At 28.5% G+C, this 13012-nt stretch overlaps 40 non-coding genes across 40 annotated transcripts; 20 read left to right on the plus strand and 20 right to left on the minus strand.

Annotated features, from left to right (window-relative positions):
* Positions 1 to 313: 313 nt before the first annotated feature.
* 21ur-2310 lies at positions 314 to 334 on the minus strand. Its single transcript, NR_062934.1, has one exon.
* A 324-nt stretch (positions 335 to 658) lies between these two features.
* On the minus strand, positions 659 to 679 carry 21ur-2217. The gene has a single exon (NR_062935.1).
* A 1016-nt stretch (positions 680 to 1695) lies between these two features.
* Positions 1696 to 1716, plus strand: 21ur-9229. The gene has a single exon (NR_062936.1).
* A 208-nt stretch (positions 1717 to 1924) lies between these two features.
* On the plus strand, positions 1925 to 1945 carry 21ur-5478. The gene has a single exon (NR_062937.1).
* Positions 1946 to 2100: 155 nt separating this feature from the next.
* Positions 2101 to 2121, minus strand: 21ur-467. Its single transcript, NR_062938.1, has one exon.
* 21ur-10926 lies at positions 2102 to 2122 on the minus strand. Its single transcript, NR_062939.1, has one exon.
* On the minus strand, positions 2104 to 2124 carry 21ur-757. The gene has a single exon (NR_062940.1).
* Positions 2125 to 2364: 240 nt separating this feature from the next.
* Positions 2365 to 2385, plus strand: 21ur-13721. Its single transcript, NR_062941.1, has one exon.
* 21ur-3819 lies at positions 2367 to 2387 on the plus strand. The gene has a single exon (NR_062942.1).
* Positions 2370 to 2390, plus strand: 21ur-14966. The gene has a single exon (NR_062943.1).
* Positions 2391 to 2696: 306 nt separating this feature from the next.
* On the minus strand, positions 2697 to 2717 carry 21ur-12106. The gene has a single exon (NR_062944.1).
* On the minus strand, positions 2698 to 2718 carry 21ur-2593. Its single transcript, NR_062945.1, has one exon.
* A 167-nt stretch (positions 2719 to 2885) lies between these two features.
* On the plus strand, positions 2886 to 2906 carry 21ur-8581. Its single transcript, NR_062946.1, has one exon.
* A 150-nt stretch (positions 2907 to 3056) lies between these two features.
* Positions 3057 to 3077, minus strand: 21ur-10064. Its single transcript, NR_062947.1, has one exon.
* On the minus strand, positions 3058 to 3078 carry 21ur-697. Its single transcript, NR_062948.1, has one exon.
* Positions 3079 to 3354: 276 nt separating this feature from the next.
* 21ur-1222 lies at positions 3355 to 3375 on the plus strand. The gene has a single exon (NR_062949.1).
* Positions 3361 to 3381, plus strand: 21ur-13279. The gene has a single exon (NR_062950.1).
* A 313-nt stretch (positions 3382 to 3694) lies between these two features.
* On the plus strand, positions 3695 to 3715 carry 21ur-8867. Its single transcript, NR_062951.1, has one exon.
* A 138-nt stretch (positions 3716 to 3853) lies between these two features.
* 21ur-12274 lies at positions 3854 to 3874 on the minus strand. The gene has a single exon (NR_062952.1).
* On the minus strand, positions 3855 to 3875 carry 21ur-3900. Its single transcript, NR_062953.1, has one exon.
* A 150-nt stretch (positions 3876 to 4025) lies between these two features.
* 21ur-5182 lies at positions 4026 to 4046 on the plus strand. The gene has a single exon (NR_062954.1).
* On the plus strand, positions 4031 to 4051 carry 21ur-850. Its single transcript, NR_062955.1, has one exon.
* On the plus strand, positions 4034 to 4054 carry 21ur-13322. Its single transcript, NR_062956.1, has one exon.
* A 27-nt stretch (positions 4055 to 4081) lies between these two features.
* Positions 4082 to 4102, plus strand: 21ur-11342. The gene has a single exon (NR_062957.1).
* A 453-nt stretch (positions 4103 to 4555) lies between these two features.
* 21ur-13923 lies at positions 4556 to 4576 on the plus strand. The gene has a single exon (NR_062958.1).
* Positions 4557 to 4577, plus strand: 21ur-5558. Its single transcript, NR_062959.1, has one exon.
* A 182-nt stretch (positions 4578 to 4759) lies between these two features.
* 21ur-6330 lies at positions 4760 to 4780 on the plus strand. Its single transcript, NR_062960.1, has one exon.
* 21ur-14943 lies at positions 4761 to 4781 on the plus strand. Its single transcript, NR_062961.1, has one exon.
* A 106-nt stretch (positions 4782 to 4887) lies between these two features.
* On the minus strand, positions 4888 to 4908 carry 21ur-10018. The gene has a single exon (NR_062962.1).
* 21ur-8187 lies at positions 4889 to 4909 on the minus strand. The gene has a single exon (NR_062963.1).
* Positions 4910 to 5414: 505 nt separating this feature from the next.
* 21ur-8351 lies at positions 5415 to 5435 on the plus strand. Its single transcript, NR_062964.1, has one exon.
* Positions 5436 to 5439: 4 nt separating this feature from the next.
* On the minus strand, positions 5440 to 5460 carry 21ur-1542. The gene has a single exon (NR_062965.1).
* Positions 5443 to 5463, minus strand: 21ur-1310. Its single transcript, NR_062966.1, has one exon.
* Positions 5464 to 5594: 131 nt separating this feature from the next.
* 21ur-6128 lies at positions 5595 to 5615 on the minus strand. The gene has a single exon (NR_062967.1).
* 21ur-12447 lies at positions 5598 to 5618 on the minus strand. The gene has a single exon (NR_062968.1).
* Positions 5619 to 5921: 303 nt separating this feature from the next.
* 21ur-9196 lies at positions 5922 to 5942 on the plus strand. Its single transcript, NR_062969.1, has one exon.
* Positions 5943 to 6367: 425 nt separating this feature from the next.
* 21ur-4039 lies at positions 6368 to 6388 on the minus strand. The gene has a single exon (NR_062970.1).
* Positions 6389 to 6756: 368 nt separating this feature from the next.
* 21ur-10978 lies at positions 6757 to 6777 on the minus strand. Its single transcript, NR_062971.1, has one exon.
* Positions 6778 to 12115: 5338 nt separating this feature from the next.
* 21ur-6163 lies at positions 12116 to 12136 on the minus strand. Its single transcript, NR_062972.1, has one exon.
* Positions 12137 to 12868: 732 nt separating this feature from the next.
* 21ur-1511 lies at positions 12869 to 12889 on the plus strand. The gene has a single exon (NR_062973.1).
* Positions 12890 to 13012: the final 123 nt, after the last annotated feature.

The raw sequence follows: 13012 nt of genomic DNA on the forward strand, positions 1-13012 counted from the left end.
TTGCTCCAAAAATTAGGCAGCTTCTTCAAATTAGTGAAACATGAAAAAAGTTAAAAAAAAAGGTCTCAAAAAGAAATTGGACAAATAAATGTTAAAAATTATATAATAACAAAAACCTGAAACAGTACTCGAATATTTTCTACTACAACTTTCGAAATAAACCCGACTCAGCAGAATTTGTGAAATTTTTTGAAAACAAATACGTCTTGAATCATGGTAAATGGGTCTCGCACGGATTTCATAAGCTTTTATAAAGCGTTTTCTGACTTTTTGAATGAAATTTTCTTAAAATTACCGGAGTTTCTTTAAAAAATGGTCATCAAATGTGATATAACTAAAATTCGAAAACTTTGTCAAATTTATGAAAACAGTGAAACATTATTTAATTCCTAAATGCTTAATAAATGCATTGGTGGCAAGTTTTTTTTTAAATTTAATTTTCCACAGAGTAAAGTTGTATATTATTTCGAAAAGTTGAAAAAGCAAAAGGTGAGAGACAGGTCTGCAGAGCCGAAAAAGCTGCTCGGAGCATCAAGCTGTGTCGGTGGTAAAGTCTTCTTCCGTCGGGCTTTTCTGAAGGCTGATAGACTGGAATGTGCTGCAAATGGAGAACTTGTAAAACACATCAACTTTTTATTGATTGGAAAATTGTTGTGGTAACGAAATTGTTGTTGCCCCATTGACACTATGATTAAAACAAACTTTAAGTCTCAGTGTTGAAACTGTAAAAATTGTAAATTCGTTTATAAAAAATTTAAATCCTACGTTTTTCTAAAATTACGCGCTTGAAGCAGTTTTTTTATTAAAAAAAAAAGAATTTATCATTATGTTTGTAGGAGAACTCGTCCCTTTCTTTTCATATCATTCCTTTCTTGTGACTCATAGCACTTTTAATATCACAATGATTGCCTTGCAGTCTAAGTTGCATTCTTCCCCCTTGTCTCCCGTTGTAAGATTCTTCCTATTTCTCGGCCCCACTTATTCTGTATTTATACCAGCTCTTAGGAGCTGTTCTATCTTCAATAAACCGGTCACTGCCTGACCACAAACCAACAATGTTTTTATTTTAGGCATAACTCCATGCAGAATCTGCAGATTCAACAAATGTCTACACGAAACAGTTTAATCGTTCTTCAGTGTTTAAGTTTAAAAGGGGAATATATAATATTAAGATGTTCTGTATAAAAACCGTCGAATAATGAGAATATCTACATTCGTGGCGCAAAATATCTCTTAGCAACTTCTACCGTAGTATTCAATTAAAAAAAACAATTTGGACAATTTTTGGTGAACGGCCAGAGTCACTAAATTTGGTGAACGGCCAGAGTCACTATTTTTGGTGAACGGCCAGAGTCACTATTTTTGGTGAACGGCCAGAGTCACTAAATTTGGTGAACGGCCAGAGTCACTATTTCTGGTGAACGGCCAGAGTCACTATTTTTGGTGAACGGCCAGAGTCACTATTTTTGGTGAACGGTCAGAGTCACTATTTTTGGTGATCGGCCAGAGTCACTATTTTTGGTGAACGGCCAGAGTCACTATTTTTGGTGAACGGCCAGAGTCACTATTTTTGGTGAACGGCCAGAGTCACTATTTTTGGTGAACGGCCAGAGTCACTAAATTTGGTGAAGCAGTGTATTTTAAAATCTAATGTTTCAGAATATCATTAAATTCCAGGAAGATTTCAACAATCAGTTTTATTTCATCTATGAAACAATATTTAACCTTACAAACTAAAATAGATCCAAAAAAAGAACCAAAAAAGAAAAAGAATCCAAAAAAAACGAATGATTCCTTTGTTTTTCAAAACTCTGACTATTTATTTTTTAGCTTTTTTGAATTAAAACACTTTTGCGCCTTCTTTTTTGAACTGTGATTCACGTTTCAACACGCTATTATCAGTAGTCGTTCAGAAATCTTTTAATGGCAATTTTATTTTATAAAATTGGTTTGGAAATGAATTTTCAATAGCAATTTGCTCGTAATGGAACCTAACATAAATCAAATTTTTATTGTAATACAAGTTATTACTTCCTTGGAATAATTGTTAACTTTCAGTTTTTTTGAAATCAGATCTGTGAAAACAATGATTATAATAGTAATGTTGACTATCTGTTCACAATAATTGTTTAAAAAATGTTTATGAGCTTTGACAACATATTGAAACAATAATTTCCCAAATTCATTTTAAAAAGTTTTTGTATGTTTGTATTGCCATCGACAGAAAAAAAATGTTAAATATAAAAACGTGCTTGAAGGTGTTATTTTGAGAAAAACTATACCGACCGTATCAATAATTCTAGATGATTTTTTTTTGAGTCTGTTTCACGTTGTTTTCATTATTAGATTCGATTTTTGAATAATAGTGGTCTGCCAAAGAACACGTTGTTAATATATAATATAACTTTTCAGCGTTAGCCAAATTTTCACCAAATAATATCCTATCGCACTATTCGGAGCAAACTTGGCTTCACGTCCAACACTTTTTGGGTTCCGCCCATCGCTATAAAGATTTCGATCGCGGCGTGGGAGCGACGCCGGATCGGAGCCCTAGAATGACGTATACATTTTCACAATGTACCATATCAACTCTCACACTTTATGATATTTAACTTAATTTTATTTATTTACACTCGCTCTCGGAGAGACGTGGAGAAAATTTTTTAAAAAAACACATACAGTTGATCAATTGATACAGCCAATCATTTAATAGATAAACTATAAAGTCATGCCAACTATAAATTTTGACGATATATTGAAACATTACTCTATTAATAGAATGTTCAGTTTGTTGCTTTTGCATCGGCAGAAAAAAATGTTAGCAATGAAAAATGAAAACCTGTTTCAAAATTGTTATGATAAGTTATGATAGTGTTATGTTATGATATGTTATGATATGTTATGTTATGTTATGTTATGTTATGTTATGAGGTTATGATAGTGTTATGATAGTATACTACAATCGTCAATGCACACAGACGGTGAAAGAGCAGTGATTGACGGTGTAGTGGGGATAAACAACAGTTCACTGGATTTTTTTAAAAGAATAATTCTGATGATACCAATTTTTTTCTGAAACCAACCTAAAAAATATGAAAACGTATTGAATTAATTAAGAAACAGCAATGTTTACTTTGTGTTGAAAACCAAAATTGGACACCAACAAATTTAAAATTTTGTTATATACAGGATTGTTATATACACTTCAATTTCAAAGACAACAATTAAAAAGATGTATAATTTTTTTAATTACATTTTTTGGTACTTCCTTCTTTGGAGAACGCATAACGTTTTACCTCGAAATTTCTACTATTTCACTATACTCATTAAACATTTGGATTCATGTGTCTTTGCTTGCAGTGAAGCTCTGGATTGAAAAAAAAATTAGAACAGAACTGTAGACAGATAATTGATTAAACACGAAAAGCCATTACAGAAATTGAATTACAAAGAGCAAAGAAAGAAAATTGAATTCAAAAATTGTTTTGGAATCTTAGGTTACTATCGGGAGTTTGCTAGTTTTCGTCGTGTTGAGGCAGGAAATAAGGAAATATTGTTGTTCCAGCCACTTCAGCTAGTTAAAAAAAAAATTGTTTCATGCTGAAGAAAACGTGAAAAGCACAATAAAAATTGTGTTTTCAAATTATTATTTTTCAGTATATCCTTAAGATTTGTGATGATTGTTCTTAAACGATGCCGTTGTTTCACCTGCTTGTTTTATGAAAAAATAATATAAATTATTTTGAAAAAAGTGATTATTAACCTAACATGAAATGAATTTGACAAGTTAATAAAACATGTATTATCCCAAACTATTTTGCAAATTTCTAATTTACATGGAATGGCATACTAATGTTCACAATTTACCATATCAACTATAAATTCTGACGATATATATGCTTTCAAAAGTTTTTGAAACAGTGAAAAAAAGTTAAAATTTTGCCATAATGTTATGAGTTCTATGCAAATTTTTTTAGAAGTCATGTTTCAAGTTGTTTTAATATTTCTTGAATATTTGATCAAAATTCAATGTTCTCGGTTTTTGGTAGTGAATAAAATTTTAGTTTTTCGCTATTTATGCTTTGGCTAATGGGTTTTTCCTTAAAATACAGTTTTTTTTTAATAACTTTAGAACATACTTTCAAATTTTTTTATTTACAAGGAAAGTGTTTATTCTTGAACTTTGGAACAAAACCTATTTTTTTTACAAAAATCAATGCTCATTAAACTTTTTACCGAAAAGTTTTAAAAAAAAACACTGTTTCAATAGCAACATATTTAGACATACTGTTGTTCCAACTGTTTTCATTATTATCTAATCCTTTTTTTTATTGCGAAAAAGTAATTGTTCAGAGATCTTTTTATAGCAAATTGATTTTACAAGCATTTGTTTAGAAATGAATTTTTGATGGAAACTTGCTCGTAATGTAATCTGATGTCCATAATGCACAATTTTAGTATTGTTGTATTATCGTTGAGAGGCAAAATATTTTCATGATGAAAGAAAACCTGCTTCATATTGTTATGTTAAGAATAGTTATCGATATAGTTTTTGTTTGTACATCTCTATGAAGGGTAAAATGGTTTTTTATTTAGTGTCAAGTTGTTTTTATAATTGGACTCAAAATGTTTTTGTTTTGAATGTAGTGTAAATGTCGACTTCTACTTATTTTTTTTGAATCGAAAAATTATGATGAAGTTTAAAATAAAAATGCTGTTTCAAGAGTTTGACTAGAAAAACTATGAATTTGTTTTATAATTCTTCTTGCGTGTCATGTAAAATTTTAAACAATAACACGTGAAATCACATAATGTGGAAACTTCATTCTTGCAAATGCATACAGGAAACATTTCAAAAGTTATTGAAAAATATCAATTTAAAATAAATTTCTTTCTAATTCATTGAAAATTAAAATCTATTTCTAAGCAAGTATTTGTGAAATGTTTGTAACAGTAAATGTTTTTCATTTAAGTATCTCGGGATATTCGACAAAAAAATAAATTTTTAAATATAAAATTTTTCAATTCAGTTCGGATTTGTTATTATTTCTTTTAAAGATGTCCTAACTCTTGCAAAAACCGAAGCCTGAAAATTCTTTACATTAGATATCAAAATTTTTAATTATCAGAAGTAACAATAAAACAATGATGAAATTGTTTTTTAAATAGTTAACTTCATGAATGACTTGAAAAAATGACCAACTTTGTGTCGAATATGTTACTTGATACTAATTAGATTAAATAATGAAAATACAGAATTTTCCAACATTTAATCAATTATTTAAACGATTTTGAGAATTTTCAGTTGAGAACGTTTATCCAGACTACCTGAAACATTCTGCGACAATTTCAAAAAATTAAAAAATTGCTGTTTCAACAACTTCAGATTTAGAATGTATCCAAAGTAATCGTGATTGAAAATGAACTTCTTTTCTTCAAACTAGCAATACTTTGATTTCATCAATAGGTTGAAACATTGTGGTTATTTTTTAAAAGTATAGTGAAACGGAAAATAATTTATAGATGAAAATGGTAGATATCAAAAATTAAGAATTTAAGTTCAAAGTTCGGTTAATTTTTCCTGTCTAGTTTATGAAAATCAAACAATTTGAAGACTAGTGAAATGTTTAAAAACTTGATAATTGTCTTTCACCTGAAACAGTAAATTTCTTTCAGAAACTATTTGAATAAAACCTGAAAATTTAAGATTTTTCAATAGGAACTTCACGACCTCACGAGTGTCACAACATTTTGCTCTGCTCTGATAATGATTTTTTTCAAATCAACAGTTATTTTAATATGAACATGAAGGAGTCACAAATGTACGGTCCAGGAAATGAAAGCAAACTTCCGATGAGGATGAACTAAATTCTCTTATTTCAGGAAAATATTAAATGAATTTGTAGAAAATATTTGTTCAATAATGAAAAGGATTCTTTATTTTTTTTTACAATCAGGAATGAAAGACAACAGTTTTAAACTGGTTGCGATGTACATAAACTGCCAAAATATATTTGTGTATGCACTTTTTCGGCTTAACTAACATTGACAAAGGTTCTCACTAGAAACGGTCTGGAAACTTTAACGAATAAAACATGTATAAAATGTAGATTATTATTTAAAGGTAGAGAATCAGAAATATAACTGTTGAAAAATTTTCTAATTTTCTAATTTTTTAGTGATTTTTTTTATTATTTTTACAAGAAAAAATAAAATTCCCGAAGTATTTTCGAATTCCCGCACGTGAATCAGTGACGTCATTTTTGGCATTCTTGCATTTTTACAAATTTATTGATTGGCTTATCTTAATTGTTCATTTGATTCATCATTTGAAATCTTATTTTTTCACATTATTAGGATTTTTTCGTAATGGGAGTATTCTGAGTGAGTATTCTTATTATAATTGAAAAACGTTTAAGTTCATTATGAAACAGTAAACAATTTTCCAACATGAAAAATCAAAGCATTTTTACAAATTTTTTTCTACAGGCTCAACAAATAAGTTCCTTCTTTCACAAAATTATTCCAAATTAGTCTACATTTTTGAACGAACCGTGCAAATTTTTGATTTTATTGTTTTTCTTAGAGTTTTCAGTTTTTCCGCCAATTTCTCTGAAATCTTAAGTCTCTATTTACGAAAAGAAAATTAGGCAACGGCAATTGATTATTCATCCTTACTTTAATGTCGGTTCGTTGAAATTTAAAAAATGGGACTAGAACTAACATAATACTTTTCTAGCACACTACTAGTCACTTTTCTAAATATACTATGTGGAACCAATTTGTTTAGAAAATAATTTTAGTTCACATTTTGCTGAAACAGATTGGTTGGGCAATTGTTTGGTGTTAAGTCAGTAGAGATAGCAAAACTGAAAACTTTTAGAGTTTATGACTTCTGAAATTATAGTTTGCCTATAAACAATGTAATGAAAACGTAGACATTTTTCGTTTTTCAGCTTCAATGGGAAACATGATTAATTTTTTTTTTAATTTGAAAATTTGGAGAAATTTTAACCATTTAGAGGAGCTCACAATTGAAAACCGTTTTTTTTTTACTTTAAATTAAAGTTTACAGTTTCTCCAACTTGCTAAACTCTAAACAAATTGTTTGATATAAAGAATGTGGAAATGAGATTCTTATTGTCAGTTATAAAAACTTTATTGGGTGAATATTTGAAAAATCATAATCAAGAAAAAAAGTTTGTTTCAGTGTTAAGCAGTTGTTCAACGCACTAAATTGAGTTTTTTCGCTGCCGTCAACATCAAACTTGCCTGTTTCAACAAATTGTGAAATAGTGAGCCATTTATTCAAGTTTATTATCCATATAATGTTAAAAGGTTTTTCTACGTTTTTCTACCAATTTTTACATCAAAATAATGAAAGTTAATAGATAATTGATCGGAGAATGAGCAACGGCCGCAAAAATAAAAAAAAAAGTAGTTTGCCACACCGTTTTGTGACTATTTTTAGTGAAATCAATATTTTGTTTCGCTGGAAATCGCATCTTTGGAAAGGGAGACAAATTGTGGCTAACTTAACAAAATCACTGAAAACTATTTTTATGAAAAAAAACTGTGTCTGAAAGTGTTTACAGAGACAATTTTCAGGAATCAAGTAGGGATATTCCCAATAACCAACGAAATGAATTGCCAAAACATTCTGAAACATTTTCAAATTTTATTGATTGACGAGTTTGTTCTTATGTAATAGTTTTTTGGTATCGAGAAATCACGTTCTGCTAAAATTTAATACAATTATAAGAGAAAGTTTAAGTGAAAAGAAAACATCTTCAAAAGAAATCTATGAGAAATTACCTAATTTCAAAAAAGAGAACACTGGACAACGTAAATTTCGATACTGTTATTTTTTATTGAAACCATGTTATATGAAGGTGTTGAAACATTAGTTCTTCACCAAAGCTTTTACATTAAAATAATCACTTTGATTTTATCTAAAAAATTGTTTTTCTAAAAACAGTTAAAATGATAAATAAGACCTTGAGACATAAAAACATGAGTTCAACCTTTTGTAATTTTTCATACGTTGGTGAATTCAAACTCAACTGACGGTGATAGAGTACACTATATTTAAAAAATATACATGTTAGGCGTTTGATCGAATATATAATATTTCAATTGAGAAATAATAATACAAAGAACACGATTTCAAAGATTAAAATAGATTATTACACAGCCATGAACTCCAATTATCTATATTCACTGACTCATTTTGTCACAAAACTCCATGCAACTACATGCTCTCTGGTTATATTTAGTATTTTCGATGCTTTCGAATCTAAATCAACTCTACTTAATTCTACTCTAAGAGTTTGTACACCAAAGGAGCAAGTTATATTAGAAAAAAAGTGCTCCAAATGTGTGAACGTCTTGATGTATTTAACATGGGAATATCCAAGAGTTTAAGTTACTATAGCAATTGCAAGAAATATTAGTGAAGTTTGTGAAAAAAGTGAAGGTATTATTTTGATAGTTAAAATATAGTTACAAATGATTGCAAAGTTGTTTTGGCAAAATTGAATGCGAAGAGGGTCATAAACAGAAGGAAATTTATCAGAGAACATGCGAAGAACTAGATTTCACTAACTACGACCTGATGAGCTGTATCCCAAAATTTTTTGAAACTTATTTAAAAAATCATGGATATTTTAGAAAATTTCTCCCGTTTCAAAAAGTTAATATGATGTTTCTTTTAATTATATAATTTATTTTATTAGGAATTACTAAAGACTGTTTTTTATTATTTTACTGTTACTTTTAATTAAAATCTCGGCGGTTCAAGCACAGAAAAAGATGATCTTTTGTAATTTGCCTAACTTACCTGCGTCATTAAATTTCCAAATAATTTCAATTGCTCAAAATATTCAGAACTTTTCAAGTTTTTATTAAGATTATTGTGATTTTACCTGAAAAAAACCAATCAAATAATGAACTAAAATCTAGGTTATAAAATGGTAAAAGTGTTCTGAATTTTCGAAAATCCGTTTTTGACAAATTGTTTTAAAAAAACTACTGTTTCAAAGAAACTTGATTTGGACCAAATTGGTTTTTTTCCACATTCGTATGAACCAGTTGAATATAGAAAAATGTAAAACAATGAAACTGGATTTTTTTTTCATAAACCGTATTAAAATTATCTTGAAACAGTATGCACTTTTATTTGTCAAATTTAAGTTTCCGGCACTTTTTCACATTTCCAAATGAATTTTACTTTTTTTTTACAAAACTGTATCTTTTCGCGCAATCTAAGTCTAATTGAGCCAATCTAAGTGAGCATACTAAATTTTTAATAAACTATCGTAAACACCAAAACAACAATATGTACTGTTTTATAACTTTTTTAAGAACTGCCTGTTTTAGTATACTTTTAATGTATCATTATACACTAAAATTTGCGGTTTCATTGACTTTATAAACTGAAGTTCATTATTAATTCTTCATTGTGTTAATCATAATACAATCCCCATTTAATTTTAATCACTTTCAGTGAATTCAAGTTTCTACGACTTGCACGTTCTATATTTTCTCATTTTACCTCGGTATGTATTTTATTTTATTCATTTTTATGCAACTACATTTAGAAATTAAACTGTTTCATTTCAGTTTCACTGTTCCTTCTAACAAATTTTATATTATTTTTTGTGCTTCATTTTTTGAGCCCGTCTCACGTTTTGTTCATACTTTGCGCTTAGATTTTGCCTAAGCTTTGAATGTTGTTCAATAATTAAAATATATGTTCTCTTGATAACTATAGAAAACTATTGTTTCACTACATTTTTATAACACTCGTGATTTTTAATATTGGTAATATATCTGGTTTCTCGATTTTCTTGATGTCGGGGGTTAATTAGTAATATTATATGTCAGAAAATAGTCGTTGACTTTAATTTATTTGTCATGGACAGTACAAGAGTACCCAGCTAAAAACTGACGTAACTTCAGAACCTAATAAGTTACAAACGTTTACAAAATAATTTTAATTTTTTCGGTTTTTTTTTTTCAATCAAAACCGAGAAACGGAAATATAGAAAAATCGGAAAAAAAAATTTAGTGAAAACTCCAAAAAGGGCGGTTTCTCAAAAGGAATTTAATATTTATGTAACTACTTTTTCATAAACATGAAAGGCCCTGAACATTTTTTTCGATTATTTAGGTTCTTCGGTTTTGAGCAAAATCTAAAACGGAAAACCTAAGGTAAAGTAGTTAACAATGATACGTTCAATTCAAGCACATAATATATAAAGTTGATGAAACTGTAAAAATTTAGACAATGCTGCATTATGCAGCTGTGCGTTTCATTCGAGAACAGAATGATTTATAACCATTTAATTCGGATGAAAACAAAGTTGTGCTTCATTGAGAACGTTTTTACTAAAAACTGAGAAAACTTGACAACTGTTTGAAACGGCAAATATTAAAAGTGAAATTCGTCAATTTAATTTTTTAATTTTTTTTTTGTTTCAAGTTGTTTTTGAATTTTAAAAAAGACTAAAACTGCATATGACATGCTATGGAGCAAAAATTGTACAGTTGCTAGGATGCTCAAGTAATGAGGCAGTTGGCCTGTTACGCCAAAGAAATATCTAACAATAATTGCGAAAAATTGTATGTAAAAACTAAGAAAAGTAAAACGTCACGAGGCTTAATTTTTTGGCTGTTTCACAATGTTCATAAAAAATTCAAACATTTTCAGTCCTTCGTTGCAAGCTTAATAAACAAGTAACGGAAACCATGTAAAAAGATACTGAAGCTATTTTTCCCCGGAAAACGGCGAATAAAGTTCGAAAACAAAACCGCGAGCCATTTAGATAAATTTTTATACACCTATATACTTGATTAAAAAGATGGGAAAATGGATGATTTCTTGAAGGTCCTAACTCCAAAAATTTTGGCCTTTATTATTATGTAGAAGAACACATGTATCGTTATATTGTAATTTAAATTTTTTTTAAAAACTTCGTGAAACAGTTGCAAAAATTGAAAAATTTTCGTGACTCGTTATATTTTTTTAAAAAATAAAATTGTTTATTTCAGTTTTATTGATCCCTTTTTAGTGCCGCGTTTACACTGTGTTCATAAAAATGTTTTGTATATTTTAAAGATTTTACAGAAAGATACTGAAGGTGTTTTTTCCCGGAAAACGTCAAATAAAGTTCGAAAAGCATCACTATCCTGCAATATTTATTTTTAACGTATCAATTTCTATGGGTATCATTTTATGAAATTTTGATACACCTATATATGTGAGTAAAGTGAATGTTTCTCGCTAACCATCCTGAGGGTTATAACTTTAATATTTTTAGATTTAAATACATGTATTTGTTATTTTAAAACGTAAAAACTTGTTTTACTGTCGTCAAATCACTCTCCCCAATGAAATAGTTGAGACACATTGATCATAAAAATAGTGAGTTTAAAAAAATTATGACGAATGCATGCTTGAAATACTATAATTTTAATCTACTTTGTGAAACATGATTTCTAAATTTCTAAATTTTCAAATTTTAAATGTCTGTTGAATGAACGGTAGGAAATATATTTTTATTGCCAAAAAAGGAGTTTATAATTTTGCCAGCATTTTCTATTATTCATCAACAAAAATGATTGAGTACTGATTATGAGAAATAAGTGAAATTGTAACCGTAACTTTTTAACAAATTTTGGTAGTCATTAACAGTTTCACTAGTTTGATGTATTAACATGTAGCTTTTCAGGTTATTAAACGTCACATTTGTTTCTAACAAGAAGTTAAGTCTAGTTTTACAAGTTTTTATTGATTTTTCAGCGTTTTCGAAACTCGCCCATTTCGCCTGAATAGTTTAAAAGTGGGAGGAGCAAATCGCTGATTGGTCTTGCAGTTCTCATTTTAGAGGTGATTCAAATAGGGAGATTTGAGAAAATTGATATTTTTTAAATCGATTTTTACAAAAATTTCTTTTGTGGTATCCTTGAATCAGTTTGAGGCAAAACTGGTTTTTATTCGAATTAACTGATTTTACACTATTTTGTACAGGAATTGCATTAAGTTCCCAAGTTGATTTTTGTATTTGCCCATAGTTTTTGATAATTCTTAAATGTTTGTTTTGTTTTTTAATCTGATGTGTTATCGTGAAGGGAAACTTAACAAAAAAAATTTCCTGAAATTATGCATACATTGAAACAGTAGTTATACAATTTTTTATTCGAAACATTTCAACTTCTTTTAAATATTTTATGGGGCTATTCAAGTAGTGTCGGAAAATTAGAAAGTGTAATTAAATTCACATTTTGTCTTAGTCAACTTACCAAAAAAATGTATTGTAATACAGCTATGACGTCATAGAGTGTATTGAAATAAATTTTGCAAAATTATTAGAATAAACCTATTAATAAGAGAGATATTGGTTTTCTGAATATTAACTATCAGTGAAACGCAGAAAATGTAATAGATTCTACAGAAATTGCACTTATTGTACAAAATTTTTAGTTTTCTCAAAAATTATAGTTTCATCAAAAAATACCACAAAAGAAATTTTTGTAAAAATCGATTAAAAAATATCAATTTTCTCAAATCTCCCTATTTGAATCACCTCTAAAATGAGAACTGCAAGACCAATCAGCGATTTGCTCCTCCCACTTTTAAACTATTCAGGCGAAATGGGCGAGTTTCGAAAACGCTGAAAAATCAATAAAAACTTGTAAAACTAGACTTAACTTCTTGTTAGAAACAAATGTGACGTTTAATAACCTGAAAAGCTACATGTTAATACATCAAACTAGTGAAACTGTTAATGACTACCAAAATTTGTTAAAAAGTTACGGTTACAATTTCACTTATTTCTCATAATCAGTACTCAATCATTTTTGTTGATGAATAATAGAAAATGCTGGCAAAATTATAAACTCCTTTTTTGGCAATAAAAATATATTTCCTACCGTTCATTCAACAGACATTTAAAATTTGAAAATTTAGAAATTTAGAAATCATGTTTCACAAAGTAGATTAAAATTATAG

Source organism: Caenorhabditis elegans, chromosome IV (assembly GCF_000002985.6).
Source record: "Caenorhabditis elegans chromosome IV".
In the NCBI taxonomy this organism is placed as follows: domain Eukaryota; kingdom Metazoa; phylum Nematoda; class Chromadorea; order Rhabditida; family Rhabditidae; genus Caenorhabditis; species Caenorhabditis elegans.